This window comes from Camelus dromedarius, chromosome 12 (assembly GCF_036321535.1).
Source record: "Camelus dromedarius isolate mCamDro1 chromosome 12, mCamDro1.pat, whole genome shotgun sequence".
Classification (NCBI taxonomy): Eukaryota; Metazoa; Chordata; class Mammalia; order Artiodactyla; family Camelidae; genus Camelus; species Camelus dromedarius.
The window spans coordinates 16,370,557-16,395,742 of NC_087447.1; the positions used below are offsets into that span (position 1 = coordinate 16,370,557).

At 50.3% G+C, this 25,186-nt stretch overlaps 1 protein-coding gene across 2 annotated transcripts in view; it reads right to left on the reverse strand.

Moving 5' to 3' along the window:
• The window catches only part of TSPAN18 (tetraspanin 18), a 173,170-nt gene extending 149,644 nt beyond the window's left edge, over positions 1-23,526 (reverse strand). For both annotated transcript variants that reach the window (XM_031459746.2, XM_031459748.2), the window contains exon 1: positions 23,282-23,526. The gene's annotated coding sequence lies outside the window, so the exon portion shown is untranslated. The remainder of the gene's footprint in view (positions 1-23,281) is intronic.
• Positions 23,527-25,186: the final 1,660 nt, after the last annotated feature.

Below are 25,186 nucleotides of genomic sequence, written 5' to 3' on the forward strand. Positions count from 1 at the left end.
AGTTTTCCCAACAAGTGGGACAAGAGAGCTTTAACATTCATAGTACAGAGATTAATCCTTCCAGTCACTTTCTCCCTCCCCAGCTTGAAGCAGCCAAGAACTTTTTACCCCTTTAAGACCTTGATTAGGAAAGAGAGTTAGAACTCAGAGAGCTCAGGCTTAAGAGTCCTACAGAGAAGAGAGAGCTGGGTTTTCTAGACTGAGTGTGGAGAGCCCTGCAAACACAATTAAACAGCAGAATCAGGGACGGGGTAGTGAAAAGGCTGTGACACTGCATGGGGGTTGGGAGCTTCTTTGTCTCAACAGAAGGACATGGCCAGTCCTGGAGAGAAGCCCTGCTTGTTCCTAACAGTGTGGTGCATCTTTTGTAATTGACAAAGGCCAGCCAACATCCCTGTTGGCTCACTCGAAAAGCATCTCGGAAGAGTCACTATATGCCCCATTTTAGGTGCTTGGGAGAGAAGGATCCGGAAGACAGTTCAGCTCAACAAATCCCTGATCTCAAGAAACTCAGTCTAGTTGGTGTGTGGGGAGTGAGGGGAGGGGCAGGGAATTGACGAAGACAATAAAATGTGGTAGGGCTCTGAGGCCAGTGCACTTGCCCTGGGATCCCCAAGGTGGGGGGCACCAGAATCAAGCTGGGTTGAAGCGCAGGTCACACCCTTTGAAGGATTCCTAGTGCTTCCTCAAAACTTTCTTTTGAAAATGAATGTAATGAAATATTAAATGCACAAAGTATGGTGAGCAGTTTTCTAGCATATGATCGGAAAGAATATATAGGTACCGTTAAGATGTTGCAGCAAAGTGTGTTACAGCTCAGTGTTACAGCTCAGTTGTGACAGCAACCTGGATCCGGGTGAGAGACCAAGCAGCACTGGGAGGGTTAACACTCCAAGCCCTGGACCCTGTCTGTAGGTTTACACAGGCTCTTATAGGCTGCCAGTCTACACTTTGCAACATCATATGCAAATAAGGTGTAACAAAAGTTAACTAATTAGGAACGAGCTTTGTAGAAATGGACAAATCAGGAGTGATAGAAATATACCAATCAGGAGTGATAGAAATGGACCAATGAGAAGTGAGCTCCATGCAAAAGAAGCACTACAAATGGACCAATCAGGAGTTAGCTCAGGGAACCAATAGAATCTTAGGGGTAAGTTCCACTTTCCTAGAAATAGGATGTTTTAGAGGCAAAAAGAGATAATGCTGCAGGGCCAGGGAACCAAATAGTGCTGGCGGGAGAGTAGTGGCCCTGCCTGGGGGTCCTGCCGGTCTTTTTCATGGGGCTTCCCACCTCAAAGACAGATGATCTGAAACTTTCAACATTGTAATGGATCACTGTTTAGCAGACTCACTCTCCTAGACAGGAGATTCTAGAGACACGTAACTTTGACTCATGTGAGGTTACAGGTGAATTGTAGATTGTTTTTTGGTCTAGTAGAAAAGATAGCCCCAGAGGTCTGGATTTTAGTGCCCTGGAGGCCATTAACCAGTTGTGTACCCAATCCAGTCATCATATTTCAACATTCTTTCCCCAGTGCCCATGTAATCCTTCTTTCTCTAATTCTCCTGAAAACCAGCTTTATCAATGAGCCTCTCCTGTTGGCTCCCTCATTAAGGAAATCAGTCTTTGACCCACGTTCATTTTAGATTTACATGTGATTCTATAGGATTTATGATTTTTAAAAAATTATACTTTGACAGTATATGCCTAATCACACACACACACACACACACATACACACACACACTATACATAGGGATAAAAATGGGGAAAAAAAAAGCATAGTCAAATGTTACCAAAGGGTATCTTTAGGTAGTTGGCCTTTATAAACAAGTGACTTATATAATCAGAAAAAAAGTAATAAACATTATTTTTTAAATGGAGAAACACACACCCATATAAGATTCCCCAAACTAACAGCTAATGCAAACTGCTAGCTTATCCCATCCGTCCAGTGAGGCTCTTAGCACTTAGGTGGATTATTGCATTCAGGCCTCACCTTAATACCACCCCATGCGAAAGGTACTATTATTCTTCCCATTCTACAGATGAGGAAATGGAAACACAAGTGGTAATGAGATCACAGGATCTGAATGAGAGCCAGGATCTGAATCCCAGGCAGCCCGGCCCCACAAGCTGCCTGCTTAACCACCCTGCCAGATGCATGCCTCCCAAGTGGGAAAGGAAGAAATAAACACATCTGCCGGGCTGCCAGAGTCAGGCTTGGAGAAGACCGTGTCCCCACCTACTCCCAGAGCACACAGGATGCTGGGAAGCCAAGCGCGAACCTTGACAGCCTTGAATTGAATTCACGTGTGTCTCTCCCCCATTGCAGGCAGGGACCCGCTCTTCTCCATTCTTGAACCTCCCATCAGCCTGGGATGGGATCACAATGGAGGCTCAACAAATGTCTCAGAACACCTCCCTCCCTGCTCTGATAGCATCTCCTCTCACTAACCCCGTTCAGGGACTCTAGAAGCCAGCCTCTAACTCATCATGCACTCCTTCTCTCTCTTTGCCCGCTCAGGCACTACAGACTGCTTTATTACCTAGATCATAAAGCAAAGAGCAGCCTGGCTTCAGTAAAGAGGGGGTTCAGTGTGTTAGAAAGGGTCCCCCCCAAGCCTGGGAATCCTGGAGGCCATGGGCTCTGCCTGTAAATCGCTGTGTGACCATGGGCAAGTCACCAAGCCTCTCTGGGCCGTCACCTGGCCTTTAAAATGGGCAGGGGGACCCACCGTGCTAGGATGCCCCAGATGTTTGCCCAGCATCAATCTCGCTCTCTCTGTCGGGGTGTTTTATATGCAGCAGGCGTGAAGCTCTCACTGGAGCCCCATGCCTATTGATTCTCACTGAAGCTCTTCACGTGGCAGGTCACTGCTGGTTAAATCTGTGTGGAAATTAGGTTTTGAGGGAGGAATACCTTGTGATCTGGAAAACCGAATTGGGGTAGAGGGCTGCAAAAGGGGGAATGTAGGGAGTGGGGAGAGATGCTGCATTTAAATAAGGCTCTTGGGGAGCCCCTACAGAACACCCCATCTGTGGATTCTTTCTGGTGGCAATTTATTTATTTTATTTTTATTTTGGGGGCCAAACACATTTTCCTATGTCTCCAAGCACCTGCAGAGTCAGGCAGGTTTGTTTGGGTAAACACTATGTTTCAAAAGATTCCAAATAAAAAGCCCCATTTTCCTTGATTTAACAATAAGTATCTATCCAGCCTCTACCTATGGCTATGCAGAAGGCAGGAGAGAGAATAACTCAGAACAGCCACTAAGTAAGTGTCAATACTGAAAGACGCGTCTCTAGGTGATTATTTAGGATCAATGGCCAAAAGAAACATGGGAGAGCCCGCTTTTTAAAATGGGGCATGATTCTGCTAATGAAAATGATTCCAGAGACAGCGCCTGCTTCTGATTCCTGGGTGAGTTCCTGTCCTTTCGGGGTCTCAGTTTCATTTTCTATCACCTCATGGCCTGCGATTCTCAGAATAGGTTTCCCAGGGGTTCCTCAGGAGACACCCAAGTGGAGGCGGATGGCAGGAGGAGGGAGTAGGCCCCTGTGCCTGCTTCCACAGGGCAGCTCCCTTTTGAGTTATTTCATGTTGGAGGCTCCATGGTGAACTTTCTTTGAGTTCTGTGACTACCAGTGAGTTGACTGTCACTGGACTAAATCATCCCAGATCCTTTTCACTTTAGCATTTGGGATGCCCAAAGTGGTACCTTGGTTAAGAAACCCCAAGGCATTCTGTTGGGCAAATGGTTTTTATCCAAAGGCACCATGGTGACCCAATGCACAACGACACTTGGGGATGGGATGCTTCTGACTCTGGGATGGGCTCTCTATGCCAGGGAGCAAGCCCACATCTCTAAGAAAAGAGTCCGCCAAGACAGGACATAAAACCTGTTAAGAGCTGGCACACATGGGAACACTTACACTGGCCCAGATACTTTCTCTCTCTCAGTCCTTGTGGCAACTTTATGCAATAGGTTTTGATCTTCTCTCCATTTTGCAGGTGGAGAACCTGCACATCAGATTAAGTTGAGTAACCTAGCCAAGGTCGCTCAGCTCTTCAGGCCATATTGAACCCCAGCACCCTGTCTCTTAATCACTGCCTGAAATCACTGCATATACTGCCCCAGACAGCCACAAAATACCATGCTGGAATGGGATCATTTGGTCCCTCGTCTGCATTTTACAATGGGTGATTGTGGCCCAGAGAGGATAAGAGACTTGTTCAAGGATCATAATGAGCTTGCAGTAGAGCAGGATTAAAACTACCATCTTAAAATCCTCTGTGTTTCCACTCCACCTTGGCACCACTGGGCTACTCAGGACAGCATGCTTTCGTGGTCAAAGCTTAGCCCAAGTGCAGATCACTGCCCAGGCAAAGACCCAGAGGTGCCACTGATACACTGCATGGCACTCAGCCTTCCATGTTCCTGTTTTGCCATCCTTAAAATGGAAATGATTTTTGCACATAACCTGAAGTGCTGTTGCAAGGATTCAGCAGGACTGTATATGCCTTGGTTTCTCAGTAAATTCTAACTCTCTGAGAGCCGGAACGTGGGCCAGGGACAGGGACACAAAATGAAGTGGATCCTTCTGATGGGCTTGGTGCAGGAAACACAGGGTCTTTGCCCCAGTTTCCATCACCCCTCCCCCATTAGCAGCAGCAAACTGACCACCATCCCTTTTTCCCTAGTCACTTCTCCTGGGGACACTGAGAGGAAGCAGACTGGGACCCAGTGAGATGCTATGATGTTGTGTCTCTTTAAAGTCAAGAGTGAATCATTCTCTTGAACTTCCTATTTCCTCTTGACCTCGTGTTAATTTCTAGTTCAAAATAAAATGATGTCTCCTCAGTACCAGGAAAGGGCTAAAAAGTAATTTCAGGTTGGCACACAGTCTGCCTTCTGGGATCAAATCCACTCGTTTGCAGAGTCAGGGAATTTAAGATGCAGAAAGAACGTCATCTCAGGGCTTCTGAGATACTGCATAAGAAAGTGACGATCTCTCTAAATATAAACTGGTAGCTTTGCCTCTGTTATGAGGGAGGCAACCAAAGCCCAGAGAGGTTGAGTAATTTGGCCCACGTCACACAGCCATTGAGTGGGTTGATAAAAGAGACAGAGTGAGAACCAGGTCTCCTGACCTCATGCATTCGGGGAGAGGGTGGTGGAGGGGATGAGGGAGACCGAGAGAGGGAGGAGTGTTTGAATGTGAAAATGACAGTTCATACATCTGAGTGTAAGTAATTTAGAGAGCATGAGCCTCTGAGGTAGAAGGAAAAACCTATGAGGCATAGGAAGCTCAGCCTGTACTTTGCGTGTAAGAATTGTGAACAAGTGTGAGCAAGAAGGCTGTGAGTGGGGAGTAAGGGAAGAAGTGAGAGGAAATCTGAGTGCTGGAGAGAGAAAACCAGAGGAGGAAAAACATTTGGGCCATTCTCAAATTCCCACAGTAAAATAAATCAGCACAGATTGTTCTGACACAAAGAGGCCATTTCAAACCGCATCCTTTCCACCGAAGTCAGCCCCAAATGGCCCACCTGATGCTCTCTCACAACCAGTAATAGCAGCAACACTAACATTCACCGTTGTATTTAGGATTCTTGAACAGCAATGATGAACGAGCATGATCAACACCCATTTTCCTGATCAGACCATTGAGGCTTGGAGGCAGGAAGTCACTTGATCCCTACATGTACCTCCCTGTCCCGGTTATTCCTGGGATAAGGAAACCTGGAAGGCAGCAGAGATGCAAGCAGCAAGCATGTCTCAGAGGAGCCGGGCTTCTGAGAATCAGCCCCTGGAGGGAGTGCTGCTCTGGCCGCTGCAAGCAGGATGGAGAAGCAAGGCACCAAGGAGCAGGGAGTGAAGCTGGCATGGTCCCGAGCTCCCTACAAGGCAAAGCAGATGCCTGTCTGTGCCGGAGTGCCTGGTGCCGAGAACAGCAGTATTAGGCACTGGGAGCTGCGGTCATCACCTCGCCTGGGTGCCTGGCCCTGACCAGCCAGAGGAAGATTTGCCCAAAGTCTCCCAGATGGTAAATGTAGGCACAGTCAGGACTGAAGCCAGCATGACACAGAGGCTCTGGTCCTAACTCACCCATCACTCACTGATAAGGCCCTTCTGTCTGACGGAGGTCGGGAGGCCCAGAGGGCAGCGTTTGGTTATGGGTTTCAAAGGCAAATCCCAATAAACCTCCTAAAACAGAAGGCTCACCCCCAGCCTGCCCTTGCCCCTAGGGCCCCAGATGGTCAGTGTCCCATTTCTCAAGGAAAGCAGAAAGCTCGCGTTTTATGCTGCATCTCTTTTTCAACCGGTTAAAATTCTCTTCATATTTTCTGTTTTGTTAACAGAATTTACTGAGAAATAACAGATAGAGAAGTACATTTGACCTGAAGTGTACAGCTTGATGAATTTTCACCAACTGGACACACCTGTAAAACCATCAGAATAAGAAAAGGAACAGAAGCCCCTCGTGCCCCATTCCAGCCCTCCCTGACTTCTGCCCAAACGGAATCACTATCATGACTTCTGACACCAGAGCTTCACTTGGCTGACTCTGAACTTTCTGTAAATGGACTCAATCTGTATACAGGTTTCACCTCTGGTGTCTTTTGTCCGACATTAGGATTCTGAGGTCCCCCCAGGTTGCCGGCAGCAGCAGAAGTTCATTCATGCTCTGCTGGGTAGCACTCCGCTGTGGGACCGTATCCCTGCTGCCATTTATAGGCATTTGGATTGTTTCCAGGTACTGCCTGTCATGGAGAATGAAGCTTCACATGTTCTAACACATGCCTTTTGGGGTGCATAGGTGAGCCTTTCTGTTAAATATACACCTGAGACTAGAATTGTTGGGTCATATGGTATGTGTAAACTTTAGTTACATTTTCCAATATTTTTTAAAGCTTCTTTTTATTTTGGTGGGGGGGGGTGGAGGGAGTAATTAGGTTTCTTTATTTATTTTTAGAGGAGATACTGGGATTGAACCCAGGACCTCGTGCTTGCCAAGCATGTTCTCTACCACTTGAGCTATATCCTCCCTTCTCCCAACATTTTCCAATATTTTAATGTTGGGTCAGTTTCTGTTTTAAACATTGTGCACCTTAAACAAAACGTATCTGCCGTTTGGATCTGGCCTACAGCCCACCATTTCGCACCTTTGGCCTGTGTGTTTCATTCGTTTTAGCCACTGGCCAGACCATCTTTCTTGAGAGCGTATCGGAGCCTCACAAATTCATGTTATGTAGTGGGGTAAACCCTAATACCGCCACGCTACTGATGGGTGAACTGAAGTCTAAATAGGCTGCCATGGCTGTCCTTTAGCAAGGGCTTCTCTACCAGGATGAAATTACATTGAAATGATTTCACAGTGCACATGCCCAACACTGCACGAGTCCAACCCAACCCCAGCGTACCAACCAGACTTCCTGAGGATGCAGACACCCAGGGAGGATTATTTGGAAATGTAGTTTAATTAAGAACCATCGCCTTAGGTCATACAGCAATAAAGCCAGTGACAGCAGAGCACCCGGTTCCCAGCCCCTCGGCTCTGCTCTGGACCCCAGGGTTCCCCACATCTACCCTGGTGCCAGCACTCCACCCTCCTCCAACCATAACAGACATCAGTAATTGATTTTGGCACTCCTTCCCGCTGAACCCGAATAACCCAGCCTCATCCTTTCCTTCAGCTGGGCTCAAGCAGGCCCTACCAATCGATCAGATCAGAAATGGCATTTGAGGTGAAAAGTATTTGCCAGCCAGGGACCACATCATGCCACTCCTGCTATTCAGTGTTGGCTCCGGAAACCCTTGCTACTTCCTTAAGTGGCTCAGCCTTCTTACACCTAGAATGGGGGAGACACAGAGAATGGACCAAACCTGAGCCTGGCCCCATTCTTCTGCTTTTTTGATTCTGATTCCCATACCAACCCTATGAAGCTTGCTGCAAAGATAATTTACCTCTGCCCTGGGGTGGTTTTGTTTGTTGTGGGTTTTGGCTACAGGTTTTATGGGTGGCAAACAAGCCCAGAGAGGCCTAGTGCCTTGCCCATGGAGAACTTGAACCACGTCTCCATTTCTAACCCAGGGACCTTTCTCTCTCCTCCGGGGGGCCTCTTACAACCAATTAGGAACTACTGGAAAAGCCAGAAACATGATGGTAACCTCATTCATCTCAAGCCAATCACATCTGGTTCACTTCTTCCCCACTAAGCAGTAAACAGTGGAGACAGCGCCCGGGCTGGCCGCAGGCTGGGATCTCAGCTCAGAGACAAGGCCGCGGCCAAGAGCCGACAAGGAGTCGTTCTCACGCTGATCCCTGGGCTACAAGAAAGAGAGATTCCCTAATGCAGCTGAGACTGGTGTCCCGACATCACTGCAAACTGTCCTTTTCCAGAGCAATAATACACACAAGCCTGGGGGGGGGGGCTCCAGCGTGGTGCTTCCAGCCGCAGCCGGGCAGCCTCTGTTGTCCTGCCGCTTTCTGTCTTCATTAACATTTGCAGAAAAACTGAGTGCGTTTTGCTGCAGATGAAAACCAAGCAATCTCATTTTCTCCCCTCAACTTGGCCAGATGGTGCCTTCTTGCTCTTCTCCTCTTGCTCATGCTAGAATTTTTTTTAAGCTCAGAAATACGAAAAGTTCCCTAACATCCGCAAATCTGCCTTTTGAGGCCATTTTTAGCCAAAGGTGCCTGAAACCGCATCCTGGGATTGTGTTACAATGGCATTTCCTCCCTGGGGAACTATAGCTTCACCTCCAAAGTCTTTGCCTTGTATGGAGCTTGGGGGCTCCCGGGGGCGGCAGAGGAAGGCACCCAGCACGCCCGTCAACATCCATGTCCACGTCCAGGTCCACGTCCAGGTCGGGAAGTGAAGGCAGGTCTCCACGAATGGCTGCAGCATTTGGGAGATTTCCAGCTACTCCTAGAGGTGGCAGGACTAATGTGACCGGAAAAAGGACCCAAGGGCAACTCAAAATGTGGGGAGTTCCTGCTCCCGCACACCCCCTCCCCAAACGTCTGGGGACTCGTGTTCATAGTGGCCCAGCGGCCCCACGGAGGCCTCTTTGGGGCCGTGTTCAGCTCTCTCTGTGCGCTCGGTTATTCAGCCTCCCACCAACCTGTGCTGCTGTTATCTATTTCACATGGAAGGGAAAGAAGTGTCAAGACTTAACCAGCCCCCAGGGGAGGGAAGGGATAAATTGGGAGTTCGAGATTTGCAGATGCTGACTGGTATATATAAAAGAGATAAACAAGTTTATACTGTATAGCACAGGGAGCTATATTTGATATCCTGTAGTAGCTTATGGTGGAAAAGAATATGAAAATGAATATATGTATATTCATGTATGACTGAAGCATTGTGCTGTGCACCAGAAATTGACACAACATTGTAAACTGACTATACTTCAATGAATTTTTTAAAAAAGTAATACGGAAAGACTTAACCAGCCCAAAGTCACACACACCAGAAAGTGGCAGGGCCAGAACCCACCTGTGATTGGCCTGACCCCAGGCCTGGGGTCTAACCACTGACCCACGTAGCGGTCTTCCCATTACCTGCTCAACTGGCAGTACAGACCTTGCCCTAATCCTGTTCCTCCTCCTTCCAAAGATGCAGTCATCTGCTGCCTTCCACATAGCGCTCATTTCCAACATGGCCCTGGTGATGCATTTAAGGCACAGGTTCAGAGCCCAGCGGGACCCATATACGTGGGACATTAGCTCCTGAATTCTTTTTTTTTGGGGGGGGGAGTGCTATTTCTGTTCACAGCCTCCTGTTAACTGAGAGGAGAAACAAGAGTACAGGTGTGAGCTAGAAAGATGACCTACCACTCCCCACGGGAGGGCTCTTAAGAACAAAGTTCTCGCAAGAACCCCCAGGTACCAAGGCAAAGCCAGTCTCGGAGAATCAGGTGGCATCAGAAGCTCGAGGAGCCCCACCAGGACCTATAAGAAAGCATCTCTGGCAAAGGGCGACTTTGGAGGGTGAGATGGGTGCTGGTGAGTTTGTGTCCCTATCACTCTCTGCATGGTAGCAGTGCCAAGCCTGAGTCACCCACATAAGGGGTAGGGGACCCCCCCCAAGAGAGCAGAAATTCCAGGTCCTCAGAAGGAGGGCCAGAGGGGCCTAAGGCTGGGGAGAAGCTTGGGAGATGAGAGGAGTGGGCGAGAGTGTCCAGCCCGAGTCAGGGACCCGAAGAGGGTTCTTGGTGGTGGTTATGGCGCAGGGGCTTCAAGACCAGAAAAGACTCCATTGTGCAGGGCTAGCTAGATGATTATATGCCCTCTGGATGTACCATCCTCCACCTCAAGTCTTCAGTAAACGTCTAGTGCAGTCATCCCTCGAGATTGGTTACAGGACCCCCAATGGATAGCAAAATCCTCAGATGCGCAAATCCCTTACCTAAAATGGTCTGGTATTTGCATACAACCTACGCCCCTCTTCCCGTAGACTTTAAATCATCTCTAGATTTACTGATACTACCTACTCCAATGTCAGTGCTATGTTGTAAACTATTTGTTGCTGATGCATGGCAAATTCAAGTTTTGCTTTTTGGAACTTTCTGGAATTTTTTCCCCCCAAAATTTTCAGTTCCACTTGGTTGAATCCACAGATGGAAAACCTGTGGATATGGAGGGTCAACTGGACACACGATGGAAGAAAGAATGAATGAACACCCACTTCAAGCAATACCAGGACCCCTTTCTGCATTCAACAGACCCCCACAGGCAAAAAACATCACCTTATGATGGAAAAGGCCAGCTTTGCAATGGTTCTGACAAACGCTTCCAGTTTCTCACATCCACCTCTACCAACTGGTCTGTGAAATTCCATAATCTCAGCATCTCGGGCTCCCCTTTCATAAAGTGGGGCTTAAAAATCTCACCCAAACCAGATTGTTGGGCTTCAAATGAAATCATAGATATGGGTCTGCTGGGTACGTGGAAAAATTCTGCTGTAGCTTCTGAAGAGAAAAGGGAAGGGAGAGCAGACGTGGCAGGTCACTGCCCGCCCAGCACTGGGTGAGGTCCTAAATCCGGCGTGTGCTGTCCCTTTGTTCCAGGCGAGGAAACTGAGGCTCGGTTGGGATAAAAAAAACTTGCCAGGGTCATGCAGCTGGTGAGGGGCACAGCCAGGATTTGAACTCAGATCTGTGGGACTCAGAAGCTGGAATTCCCACTTGCTTACAGCCCCATTCAAATGCCACCTGGATTCTACAGCTGCCTTCGGAACTTTTCCTTCTAGAAGAGCGTTTAATTTTAATCCCTTACACTTCTCACCAGCAGACATGCACCAGCTCACACTCACAACTTTATTTAAATATATTGTTCTCATTATTATTGTTTTGCCAAAAAGATTCTTTATCAGTGAGATCTGTTTTCTTTGTATACACACACACACACACACACACACACACACACACACACACGTACCTCTCCAACAGGTTTGAATAGACCTCTGAATAGAGTGGTAGGGCTACTTAGAAACAAAAATTGCCCATTATTCAAATTCAATTACATAGCAACCACTTTTTAAAAAGAGTATTTTTATTTGAGTTTATTGTGGGCCGAATCATTTGACATTTTCTTTCTTCAGACCACTTGGAGAAGAAAAAAATGATCAAATGAAAGGGAGGAAATATTATGCATATCATCCCAGCTCTTAAAAATAGTGCTGATGGGTTTTCCTCTTGCACTTTTAATTTATTTAAACAACACCCCCACTTCCATCAACAACCACGCCTCAGCTTCCTGAGTGCTTTTCTCCAGGGCATTCGAGGCTTTTCGGTTATACGCCCCGTTGGAGACTCTGAGGGGACATTCTAGAGTCAGCAGGAGACGCGGAGGTCAGGCAGCCCCACTCCTCAGGGTGTGGCTGCAACGTCAGAAGAGTCCACAGAAGACACGAGTGCTAGTTCGAGCCAAAACAGGATTAGGCTCTAGGCTCTGACTCTCTGGACTCCCCGTCCAGTGCTCTCCCCATGTCTTCAGTGGGGGAATGGTAAGGAGAGCAATTCACAGACTGGGTCTAGTCTGTGGTCCAGCTCCCGCCCTGCTCCCCCAATTCCCAGGTCTCCTTGGGCCCTTCAGGCTCTGAGCTCAGCCCCCAGGGTCTGTCCCCATTTGGTCTCTGGGCTCAGAGGAGGGAAGGGTCGCTGGGGAAAGTCGCCACCTGTGGCCCCAGCTCTAGCCCCTCCGCGGCACCAAAGCCTACCCTCTGTCTCCTCAGCCTTGCAGAACAAGCAGACAGCGGCCTCAGAGGTCGCTGTGTTTGCCTTGGCTCCACAGCCTACTTCCCCAGCAAGAAGCTGCTGGAAAGGAAAATAAAACAACAACAAAAAGCCCTTTGATCTGCCAACGGACATCCTCGTCCAACACTGGAGGAAGGGGGAAAGCACCGTTTTAGTGACCTGCCAGCCTCCCTCTCACCAGTGCTCTCCATAGGGCCCCAGGGTCTTTCACAGACCCCACCTAGCTCAGGCTCCCAGACCCCGTCAGATGAAAGGTTCAAAATGACATCTGTGGAGACCAAGGGAGCAGGATGAGGCCAGAAAGGGCCAAGAAGTATGGGAGAGAGAAGATGGCTACTGACCCAGCTGGCCAGTCCACAGTAGGTCTCCACAGATTGTCTGCTTGGTGGAGTGTCAGGAAAGGGGTGTGTTTGAGAAAAGCGGCTCTGTTCACCAGTAGGGAATCGGGCAAAAGCATCGTGGCTGTCCAGGCAGTGATATGCCCGGCATCCATCCCCAAAGGACACCAAAGGTAACTGACACCTGAGCTGTGCCTCTCCCATACCCTGTGGTCCACCCTGGAGACCCCGACAGCTCCAGGGGACAGTCCTGCTCACTCTGGTAGCCTCTGCTCAAGCACCCCCTTCAGTCTCTAGGCTTGAAGGCAGGCTGGAAGTTTCTGGAAGCTGATGTCCCCAGGAGTAACTCTCAATCAATGAGAGATGGGAGTTGGTGACCACGGGCTGGGCCAATTCTGAGGGGTGCTCCACACAGTCCCCGGGAGGGTCCCCAGTGGGAGGCTGCTCATTAGCGCATCTTTCCTTGGCTCTCCGCCCCCCTCCCTGCCCACTCACCACTCTGGGGCCAACCTCATAAGTAAACTGTACCCAAATCCTTGCTCGGGGTTTGTTTTTGGAGACACCCAACTAAACCAAGGCAGAAGGAACAAATGAAAAAAGGCAAGATGCAGAATAGAAGGTCTGGAATGCCACCAGGTGTACAGAAATGGCGGGCACCCGTTTACTGAGGACAATTCGGCAGAGACAGGGTGCTGCTCACACTGCTGTCTCTGGTGAGGAGACTGGCTTAAGACTGCGTTTCCATTGAATATGCTTTTGTTCTATTTCCATAGTCTCTTACTATGCTTACTCGGGTTATTTTTCCCTTAGGTCTTCCACCAGCAAAAAGTGATTATTTTTCAAGGGCTTCTGATAACTCCTGGAAAATCAAATACATGAACTCTGGTGAGGAAGAAAACCTGGGAATCGATAACCCCCCTCACTTCCTAGGACCCTCCCACTTCCTCTCTCTTCATTGTGGCCTCAGCCTCCCTCTCAGCCCACATGCAGGACGACAGGTCCCAATTCCCTTCGAGGTTTGGCAGCTGCCGCTGAACAGGGGATTAAGGACTAGAGCGGAGCAAAGGGCCAGGCGAGAAGCCTCTGGGAACCCCGGATCCTGATTTCCTCCCACCCTGGCTGTTAGGACATGAACTGACTCCAGCAGGGGAGACCCTGGCGTCCCACAGAGCACAGCCAGGGAACAGACCATCTGATGCTTGAAAGTAGGCTTGGGGTTCAGACCAGCTGAGTCTTTAAAGAGATGATTAAATTAAACCAAGGCCTTTAGGGTAGGTCCTAATCCAATCTGACTAATGTCCTTATAAAGAAGAGGAGGCTCGGACCCCCAAGAGACACCAGGGGTGCTCATGCACAGGAGAAAGACCATGTGAGGACACAACGTGAAGGCAGCCTTCTGCAAGCCAAGGGGAGAGACCACAGAAGAAACTGAATCTGCTGACACCTTGATCATGAACTTCTACCCTCCAAAACTGTGAGAAAATAAATCTGGCAAGAATTAACTCATTTAATCCTCACAACAACCTAGTAAATTAGATACCGTTTTTAGTCCCATTTTATGGATGAGAAAATGACAGAGAGGTTGAGTAACTTGCCAAAGGTTGCAGAGCTGGTGAGTGGTAGAGCTGGGACTGTCAACCATTCCATTGGATGAGATCAGACTTGTAGGTGCCTGGCACACTGAAAGTGATCAACACATGTTAGCTCTGCTCTTTACCCAAAAGAACCTGAAAAAGGCTGGTCTGCAGAAGGAAAAATGGTGGGAGGCACCTTGTGAGCACCTGCCAGGTGCCTGGGATCCAAGGATGAGCTAAGACAGAAGGGTCCCTGCTCTCCAGGGCTTACACTAGAGTGGGAGAGATGGATGTTAAATAATCACATGGGTAAGTTAACAATCGCCCAACTGTGACAAACTTCTGTTAAGGAGCGGATGGTGGAGCAATCAGAGCCAATAGGTGGGAAATTTGGCCCACTTGGGAGTCATGAGGGGCTTCCTGGAGGAGGTGATGGGATCCAAAGGATGAGGAGGAGTTGGGTAGCTAAAGAGGGAGGGAAAGCATTGCAGGGGTAGGGGAAGTGCATGCAGAGTGGCCTGTGCAGCTGGTAGGGGTGGGGGGCAGCAGGGTGTTGGCAAGAGAAGAAGCAAGTTATCAGGTATGGAGCAAAGGGAGGCAGGCTCAGTTCAGGGAGGGGCAGAGGCTGCAAGAAGGCCTTCTGAACACAAGTCAGAATCTATTGAAAGATTTTGAGCTGGAGGTGGCTTGCAGGATCACATTACACAACAGATGTTTTCCCTAACAAAGTGTGTAAGTCGAACTTCAGTAAATTGAATTTTATTTTTAAGGCAGTTGGGAGGAATGGGAATCTGAGAGTTAATCTATCTGTAAATTGGATGAGGATCCTCTGATCCAGCTGGCGTTTTCCTAGACCCGGCTGCCCCGAGTGAGGTACCCCTGTTAGGGAATAATACCAGAGGACTGCCCTCCCTTCCGTGTGTCTGAGTGTTGGCGAGTGTCTCTGCTGGCCGTGCCCGTCTGTTCCCCCAGAAGTGGTGGGGACATCCAACACTGCAAATTGTGGCTCTTCCCACCGGCAACCACATAGCCTGTGTCTGGTAACCACCAGTTTCCAGGCCCACTTCCCTAGCTCCTCCTCATCCTCCAAGCTTTAACTTGTACTTATTTCCATGGGGAGGCCTTCATGGCCCCAACCCACAGATGGAAGTGCTTTCCCTGAGTATGGCTCCCCACTGGGTATGTCCCCATGCTGTCCCCAGTGCCCCCACAGAAGGGAGGTTACGGGCAGAGGCCTTGGTGCACAGCAAGAAAGGATGTGATCCCAAAGAATCTATGACTAAGCAGTCATTCATTCATTCATTCATTCAGCATGTTTGTACTAAACATCTGTTCATCCCCAGGCACTGGGCTACATGCTGCAGGTTCCATGGAGAATGAAACAAACAGGTCTCTGCCCTCTTTCCACTGAGTGAAACAGATAATAAATAAAATAATTAGAATAATCCCAACATTCATTGAATACTTTTGAAGTGCCACATTCAATCCTAAAAGATACACTTATGCACTTTAGTCTTATTTTATCCTCATGAAACCTTACGAGGGTGATCATTTTGCAGTAGATACAAACATTGAATAATTATGTTGCACACCTGAAACTAGTATGTTTTATGTCAATTACACCTCAATTAAAAAAAAAAAAAAAAACCTTATGAAGTAAAATGGTAGTACAGAGAAGTTAAGCATTTTGTCAAAGGCCAAATAAAGGTCATGGAATGTGTCTGAACTGGGACTTGAACCCGGGCTCTTACGTTCAGAAACCATACTCCTACCTAATCTGGATGGCGTGTTGCCTCTCTGCTTTCAAGGTATGGGGATGCAGCTGTGTATCTGAACCCTCAGCCTCCCCAGCTGATGGAGATGGAGATGGTGGGCAACTCCAGAAAGACGAGCTGAAATAAATGTAAATGGTGCCCTTCCTGCATTCATTCCAAATCATTATTTCTAGACAACATTCTATCTGCAATTGGTCACAACTCGCATGCGTTGACGTTTCCTGAGCACAGAATAAACACCCTGCACCCTTCCAGGCCTGTTGGGAGGGAACAAAATATGGAAAACTGCGTCTGACCAACGTTAGCTGTGGACAAAGTGTATCTGACACACTCACCTCTTCTGACGCACATAACTAGGCCACGAGGTGGGGATGAATTGATAAGAAAACTGAAATGTACAGAAATTAACTGACCAATGACTTACTATTTGTATAGTTGTATGACCTTGGGTAAATTACTTAAACTCTTGGGTTGGTTTTCTTGGTCGTAAAATGAAGCGATAACAGTACCCACCTGCTATGGGTTGAATTGTGTGTCCCCCAAAGATATGTTGATGACCTGACCCCTGGTACGTGTCGTGACCTTAATTGAAAACAGGGTCTTTGCAGATTCATTCAGGTTAAGATGAGGTCATAAGGCCCCAATCCACTATGGCTGGTATCCTCATAACACGAGGAAAGACAAACACAGGGAAAACACCATGCGACGACAGGGGGGAGACTGGAGTGATGTGTCCACAAGCCAAGGAACATCAGGGGTTGCCAGCAGCCACCAGAAGCAAGGAAGGAGCAAGGAAGGACCGTCCCCAAGAGCTGGGACAACACCTTGACTTTGGACTTTTAGCCTCCAGAACTGTGAGAGGATGAATGTCTGCCGTTTGAACACCCCCACTTTATGGGGCTTGTTACTGAAGCCCTGGGAAACCAGTACACCACCTCATCGGGCCCTTGAGCTGGTCCCCGGCTCTGCAGTAGAAGGCCACTCTCTTTAGTGCCCCCAGGAACAAGCCTCCACTATGCCCAGGGGGGCCATGGGCCACCACAGAACCCCAACTTAGGAAGCCATCCTCTCCTAAAGACCCTTCTACCCAGTGTCTAGCCCACCAGCTCTTCCTGGGGGGTCTTTTTCAGGGGACAGTTAATCCCCATTATTCCAGGGGTGTTTATATTTTGGCTGGAGAAGCATCTCATTCCCCTGGGGGCTAAAAACTCAGAGCAGATGAGCCCCTGGGCCTGCCCTGCTGGAGGGAGCCTAAATGTCAGGCACCAGGTGATGGTACGCTGCTCCCCCAGGAGGCTGAGGCACACTTGGCCAGGGAGAGCACTGAAATCTGTCCCAGCAACACAGGCGGGGGGCCTCTCTCGGCAGCACCCCCAGGCCCTGTGCCCGCAGCGGTAATTAGACTTGAAAAGACGGGCCTGAATCCAAGGGCCAGGGCTCCAAATTCTTCTCCCATTTCAAATGGAAGCCATATTAGCTCAACATGAGAGCTCAGCCCAAGGCCACCCAGGATGGGCCCGGAGCCTCTCCATCCAAGAGAAAGGAAAGATGGGTGGGTGTGCGGGACTGCATGGGTGGGACAGGAAACACAGATAACCTTCCACGTCATTTGGGGGGCACCCCAAAGCTTGAAGGCACAGCAGTTCCCAAAGCAGTGTGTGTGGGGCCCAAATTCCTATGGCTCTCACCAGGAACATCTAACACTACAGCTTCTCATGCCTCTGCACCACTCCTTTAGCTTCCAGATAGTCCCTGCAGCCTTCCCCTCCCCATCTCCCCCCCAGCCCCTTCCCCCTTGGCCACATGCACACACAGAAGATGAATACTGAAGCTCTACCCAACTAGGGCATGAGAGGAGGAGACAGGAGCAAAAGCAGGTTCTGGAGGATCCCGAAAGTTCTCAGCAGTAAAGTTCAACAAGGCAAAGGAGGCCATGGGAGCCCTGAGCTGAAGGTCAAGGGCCCGGCCCAGTGTCCTTGCAGTGTGCTTACTTGCCAGTCCCTTGGCCTCTGTGAGCCCCACCTCCCTCTAGTGTATTATGGGCACTATATGATCAGCCCAGAGACCATTTCCATGTACATGGTCTGTCATCTCTAAAGAGCAATGGGCATCAGGGATCATTTAGGAAAGGAAGCTTCCATGTTTTAAGGGCTGACGATGTGCCAAGTCTGTGCTAGAAGTTTTAAATGCATCATCTCAATTAATCCTCAAAGTACTCTATCCAGGAAAGTAACTCTATCCGGGAGTTAGTGCTCAGCAAATATCCAGCCTCCCTTGCAGCTGGTGTGGGGTCATGTGACAGTTCCGACCAATGCACTGGAGCTGAAGTGATGTGTCACCTCCTGGCTGAAGCAGCTGAGCGTTAGTGTGCCTTTTCTTTTTCCATCTCTCACTTTGCCTTCTGAGTAATCGTGGACGCCATGTCACCCAGGAGCTGCAGCTACAAAGACGGTGGAGTCACCATTAGCCTGGGTCCCTGAGTAACTGCATGGAGCAGAGATTCATGTTAGACAAGTAATGTGAGCGAGAATTAAAGCCACTGAGTGCTTAGTGTCATCTGCTGTGGCTGCTGGTGTGACTTAGCGTAACAATGTTATTACTGCTATTATTCTGTTTTTCACAGATAAGGAAACCAAGGCCACAGAGCCAATAAATGGCAGAAACAAGATGCAAGTTCACATCTGTGACTGCAACACATATCCTCTTCCAATTACAACCTCTCATTGCTTAATAAGATCATTTCCCTTCCTGTAAGCAGCCTTATCCCCAAAAACTCCTACCTTTCAGTGTCCCCGGGTAAACAATGTAGGATGAAAAAAGAGATAAGGCACTCTGATACTAGAACACGAGCCAAAAAGTAGGGAGGAGGGGGCCTGATCACATCTCAGGGAAATCTTTCTTGAGGCTTTGGAGCTCACAGGAAGTTTTGCTAGGAGGGGAAACATCACAGAGTAGTTTCAAGCACAGAATGGAGAATCAGATCAACCTAGGATCAAATTCCAGTCCCACCATTTCTTCTCTTGATTTTTCTGAGCCCTACTTCCTAATCTGTAAAATGGGGACAATAGCTGAACCAACTTTGAGGGTGGAGGGAACTTGAAGCCTTGTCTAGCTCCTGGCCAATGGTGAGCGCTCCCAAAACGTCTGCCATCAGAAAGATCATCACTGGGATGGCTCAGAGCACCGGACGTGATGGGCAGAGATGAGGCAGAGGCTGCCCAGCCAGGACGGCTGATACAGCCCAGACAGCAGACCTGGCCCGGCCCACATCCCTGCAACAGACCAAGGGGCAGGACACAGAGAGGGAAGCAGGGCCAGCCAGACATGGTGCAATGCAGCCAAGGAGCCAGATGATTTATTTTAAAGCCAAAAGTGTCTTCTAGGAGGACGGCCTTTTATTTGGGTGAATCTGAGTGTTGTTTATCAGCTTAAACTCATTATCTGCACATATGGTCCTCGTACTATGGTTAAGGGTGGGAAACAAAGGATGGACGGGAAAGGACAGGCAAACACTAGCTGATGAAATGTCATCCCTCACGTGCCAGAAACCAGGGTATTTTCAGTGACGTCAAATTGGGCTCCCTGCCACAAGGATGGGGCTATCGTGAGACTACTCACAAGATTTAACTCAGGAGTCCCTCAGTAAGGCAAGGAAAGGAAGAAAACAAACAAACAAACAAAAAAGCAATTTGTTTCATTCACCCTGCCTGCCATCTCAAAAGCAGACACACACACACACACACACACACACACACACACACCCCATGCCCCAGAATATCAGAGCTGGAAAGGATCAGTGTTGATCTCCTCACTGCACAGCAGCGGTGACAATGATGATAGTGACAATGATGGCAGTGAGTATTGCTGAACATTCTCTACCTGCTGGGCACTGGGCTAAGGGTTTCGCATGTTTTATCCTGTCGCAGTTTCACAACAATCTGATGGAGTATTATTAGCCCCATTTTACAGATCAGGAAACTATGGCACCAGAGATTGAATGGCCTAAGGTCACACAGCTAATAAGTAGAAGAAAGCCGACACTAAAACCCAGGCACTCTAACCATCTTGTGGTTAAAAAAAATAGGGAAACTGCAGCTCAGAGAGGGGCAGTGACTCACTTGAGGTCCCACATCTCCATTTGTGACAGAATCAGGGCTCCCTCTCCCTGGTCCAGCTGGTCTAGCAACCTTTCCACTCCATCCTGTTGCCAATCAGTATGTACACACATGCATACAACCAATGAACATGTTTTTGCCCATCTCCAAGTTGTTTAATTACTAATTAAACCAACAGTCTTGGGTGCAGACAAGGGGCAAGAGTTGGACCTTAAGATGACAAGTGCCGAGATGAAAGACCTGCTTTGCCGGCTGCAGACTCTGAGGCTCATCTCTCTCTCCCCTTCTTTTTAATAAGTGTTTCATTATCTACACACACACACACACACACACACACCACCCCCATCAGAGCGTTGATGCGCGTCCAAGGTGGCAGCCCGTGCAGCAGGAGGAGCCCGGGCTGGCGGGTTACTTAATGGCATCAGATTGCAGAAATACCCGATCAACCGATCATCTGCTCCGGGGGACTGAAGTGCTGGTTTCCAAGGTCCCCGTCCTCTGCTGTGTCCCAGCTGAGCACGAACAAATGTTCCTGATTTTCCTTCTCAATGGCTGATGAAATAGACCAGAAGAGCAGCCCTCTGGAAAGAGGGGTCCCTCAAAGGGGCAGCCCAGCCTTCACCATTTGCTCTTCCCGGGGAAGGGGAAGGAGTAAACGCCGGCTAGGCATCCAGAGAAAGATAATATGCAAGCTTATGGACAGAAATGGGGCTCCCAGCAGAAACTGGTCGCCAACATCAGCGTCTATCCGTAAACTGCAGACCGATGGAGGACAGGCACCTGGCTCACTTTGCTGTGTAGGTGCGAAGCGGCGCAAGACAGCCAGGAGAAGTGCCCTCCACTGGACAGAGGGCAGAGCGGGGCTGCCCAGCGCCCTCAGACATTAGACTCTCCTGACTTTAAGTTGCAAGCAGCCCCCCCACCCTGCTAAAATCTCCAGGCCAACACCCTCATTTTATATACTGAAAAAGCAGATTCAAGAGGGGAAGTTGCTGGCTATCAGCATCCCTCGGGGGCTCAATGCCCTCTTCTCTACGGGGCTGGTTGGGTGTGTAGGGGGTGTAGAGAGCAAGGATAGAACGCAGAGCTGCCAGCCCTCTGGGGTCCCTTGGCCCCTTGCTCATGCCCAGGTTCCAGGGGCAACACTGTTCCGGGCAGGCTTCCCTCAGCAGAAAAACAAGAGCCACTAAAAACAAAACAAAGAAAAACCAAAACAACTCCTCTTTGTTTTCTGGCCCCATGGAATGTCTTGAAGACAAATCCAGAGACAGCGGGCTTCTCCACCCTTTCCTCTGTCTCCTCCCTACTCGTCCTCTTCTATTCAAAATAAAAACCGTGCTGATCTTTCTTTATGGCAATTTTGTCCTCGAGCAATTTGAGCGCATCCAACAGAAACATTTGCTGGGCTACACTGAAAGCAAGAGCCTCAACTCTCCTTCAGGGACCACCCCATTTCCATCACCTTTGCAGGGGACTCTGGGGACATGGGAGTGGGGAGGGGGTGCTGGCCAATGAGTGCACGTCTGCAGTCAAGAGAAAGAGGAAAACTTCCACTGGCCACTATGAGGCCACTGAGCAGTCTTGATTTGCTCATTGCTACTCACTTGGGGTGCAGGGAGGAGGGAGGGAATTAGAGAGAAAGATGTGGCCACAGTCCCTTGGATGTCCCTTCAATGTCGAACAGCCCTACACATGACAAAGATGATGCTCTTCATAGAGGCCAGCAGCCATGTGGCTTCCCAAGGCCTCAGCACAGACACACAGACTCAACACACCAGGGCCCTGAGGTCACACAAAGGGACACGTACCAGGTTTCCACCAATAATTGTGAAATGACAGAATGAATGTGTCCCCGAAGACCCCAGACACCAAGTGGAGGGGCTCTTGTTGACTAAGAAATTTACCACTTGAGCCTGGACTGCTAAAGACTTTAAGGGACTCCCATCACCCACACCTTGTTCCTCCCAGTTTATTTGTGCCCAGAAAGGAGATACACCCCAAGACTCTCATCCCACTCACATCAGATAGGGATCTGGCCAGATCCGTAGAACAAAGGTACAACTTTTATAAAAAGGGTGCATTCAGCTGTTTAGGTTTCAGACTTCCAAGAAACCTCAAAAAGTTAATTCTCCCATCTACTTACTCCACACCAATTCGCTGTTAATATGAAGTTCCCCTCCTTTTTTGTTTTTCTGGGAGTGAATTTTTTATTCACCCACACATCCTGCCAGCGCCCCCCACAAAAAAACCAGTTCCTGACAGCCAAGCTTTTCAGTACATAGTTTAGCTGACTGTGGGCACCCCCGCCTCACACTCCGACTCTCTGTCCCATTCCGGCTTGGATGGGGTACTCCTCAGAGCGGGCCCCCGCGTGTGTTGAGGGGTGATCTGTGGTTGTCGGTCTCAGATTTTGGCGCATTTGTCTCTCGAAGGAACTAGGCATCGCCTTTCTGAGAGTGGAAGGGCCAGAGAACGGCGCCCCCTGGCGGGAGCCAACTCACCTCAGTCCAGCCGGGACCCAAAGCCGGCGCGAACCCACTCGTGCCCGCCAACCCTGCAAGCGGACTCTCACTACGCCCCCTAAATCTGGACGCGCTCGAGCTTCGGATCCACCGAGTACCCAACGGAGTCTCAGCTTCCCCAAACCGCACACACCGTACGGACTAAAGGAGGCCCCGAAGAAAAGCGTGGAGCCCCCGCCCCGCCCCACTTCCAGGAACCCCGAAGGCGGCCTGCCCTCAGTGCCCCTAATGGGCCCAGCAATCCTCCTGGCCCGGATCCCCGCTGCTAATCCCTAGTCCCTACCTGTCCCCGTACAGAGTGGCATGGCGCGCATCCTCTCCCTCAGGGCGCAGCCCTAGCCAACACCCCAACCTTGTAACCACACCTGCTACCCCCGCCATTCTTCTGGCGCCCCTCACTCACCTGCCTGGAGCACCGACTGGCGCTGCACCTGTCCCTGGGGAAGCCCCTGGCCCTTGGCGGATTCGGGGCAGGAATGGGGGCGAGCACGTCTCCCCTGCCCTCACCCCAGGCTAGTTTAAGTAGAACTTGGTTGCTGGGCTTCCCCAGGACCATCCTGGGATCCCCCCCATTCTACTCCCAGCCTCACCGTGCCCAACAGTCGACCGAGGGGAGCGCGCTCGGGTCCCCAAATCGTCGAGGGCGCGGCGGGGCGCACGAAAGGCACGGAGGTACAGAGCCCCTACCTTCCAGCGGTAACGGCCAGACCCCGCGCCAACTCCCGCCAGCGGCCACGGGGGAAACTTTCCCCGGGCGGAGAGGCGCGCTCGCAACTTGCTCGGCGCCGGCTGCCTTCCCGGCGGTGGCGGCGGCGGCGCGTCCGGGGACCGGCTGAAGCAAGGCGGCGGCGGCGCTCGCTTGGTGATCGGGGCCGGGGCTCGGGCTCGGGCGGCCTCGCGCGGCTCCGCAGTGGATTGCTCGGCGCTGCGTCCTCCCCGCAGCCTGGAGCCCCCGAGACGCCGGCGGCAGCTGCAGCCGCCCGCCTGCCCGCCCGCCCGCCCGCCGGCCCCACCTCCCCGCCACCGCTCCGTCCCTCCCTCCCTCTCCCCCGCGCTCCCTCCCCTCCCCAAACCTCCTCCCCTTCAGTCTCCGGTCGCCGCCGACACCGCTGCCGTGGCGGCCGCCTTGAAGGCACGTCTCCTCCTGCGGGCTGCTCCTCTCCCCTTCCCTGCCTCATTCTCCTCCTTCAGTCCGGCATCCAGGCCTCCTCCGCGGGCCCCTGGGGTCACCCTCTGCCCTTCACCACTTCCTTCACCCCTGCTCGCTTTCCCGGTTTGCTCACAGGCCCTCGCTGCTTCGTCTGAATTCTGGTGATCCGTTAGGGACATGCAGAGAGGGGCCCGCTAGATCAGAGTATTCATTCCAGGGAAACTTCCACGCTGTCCCCTACCCCATGACTGGACTGCAGGGTTAGAGGTAGGGTGATCCTCCATCGGGACCCTGCTCCTTGGCTTCCTGCTGCCCTGGTCGTACCTGTTGAAAGCCAGAGGGATTCACCCTCCCTGGGCTGCTTTGGACTGTTGGAGATAATGGAGGTGGCTGGAGGGGTTGCAGCAGGAGGTAGGGGACGTGAAGGTGGGGGCTGCCAACCCCAGACCAGATGCAAATGACTTGATTGCAAGAGGCCAAGACCTGTGTCTCCATCTCAGGATTTATCTTTTCATCTTTGTACCACTGCCTCAGCCACATGCCCCCTTCCCCAGCCACTGACACATGACTTCACAGAGACATTTAACCTCTGAACCTCTTCTGTAAAGCAACCACCCACCCGCCTACCCCAGACAAAATGCGCAAGCAAGCAGATCAAAGCAGACAGCCCCAGTGAAAGTGCTTGCTAACCCCACCCCCTCATATGAGAGAGGCTCAGGTTGCCCAATCCTGTTCCCTGGGCAACAATTCTTTGAGTCCCAGCTCTGAGGCTTCCACACTCAGGGCCTGCAGCAACATTCAAACACACACAAGCTCTGCAGGAGGCCCCCTTGGTCAACTGAATCAGACTCAAGAGTGAGTGACTGATAGAACCTACTCCAGTCTTGAATATGAATGTTGGTGATGTCAGGCCACAGGCAGCGTTTCAGGGGCAGGAAGTCGCTGCCTTTCCTTGCCCACATTCCAGGAAAAGGATATATCCCTCTAAGGACTTCGAAGATGTCTGGTCCTTTCAACTATTTCCCTTAGTAAACTGAGGAGGGGCTAATAGAGTAAAGGTGTGGCCAGGAGAAAAAAAACCCTGTATCTACAGTTTTTAAATGGACCCAGAGTGAGTAATACTTAACCTAAGGGGAGAAAATCTCTGCTAGTGCGATTTCTGTAAAACAAGGACAAGGAAAACTACAAAGGGCTTCAGGCTCCACATTCACCCCTTCAGCTGCCAAAACAAGGCTGGGGGAGAGGCTGACCCTTCGCGCTGAGAAACCCCACAGGCGCTGCGTTTCTGGAATGCTGTTGGAAGAGGCCGTCTGTGTGAGCCTCCTTGGATGCAAGGCGCCACATAAATTTAAAGAGGAAAAAAGCGTGAACCTCCAGTGAGGGTGCTGGGGCCTGGGAGGTGGAGGCCAGAGGCAGCAGGAGGGCTGGATGGAGTTTCCGAG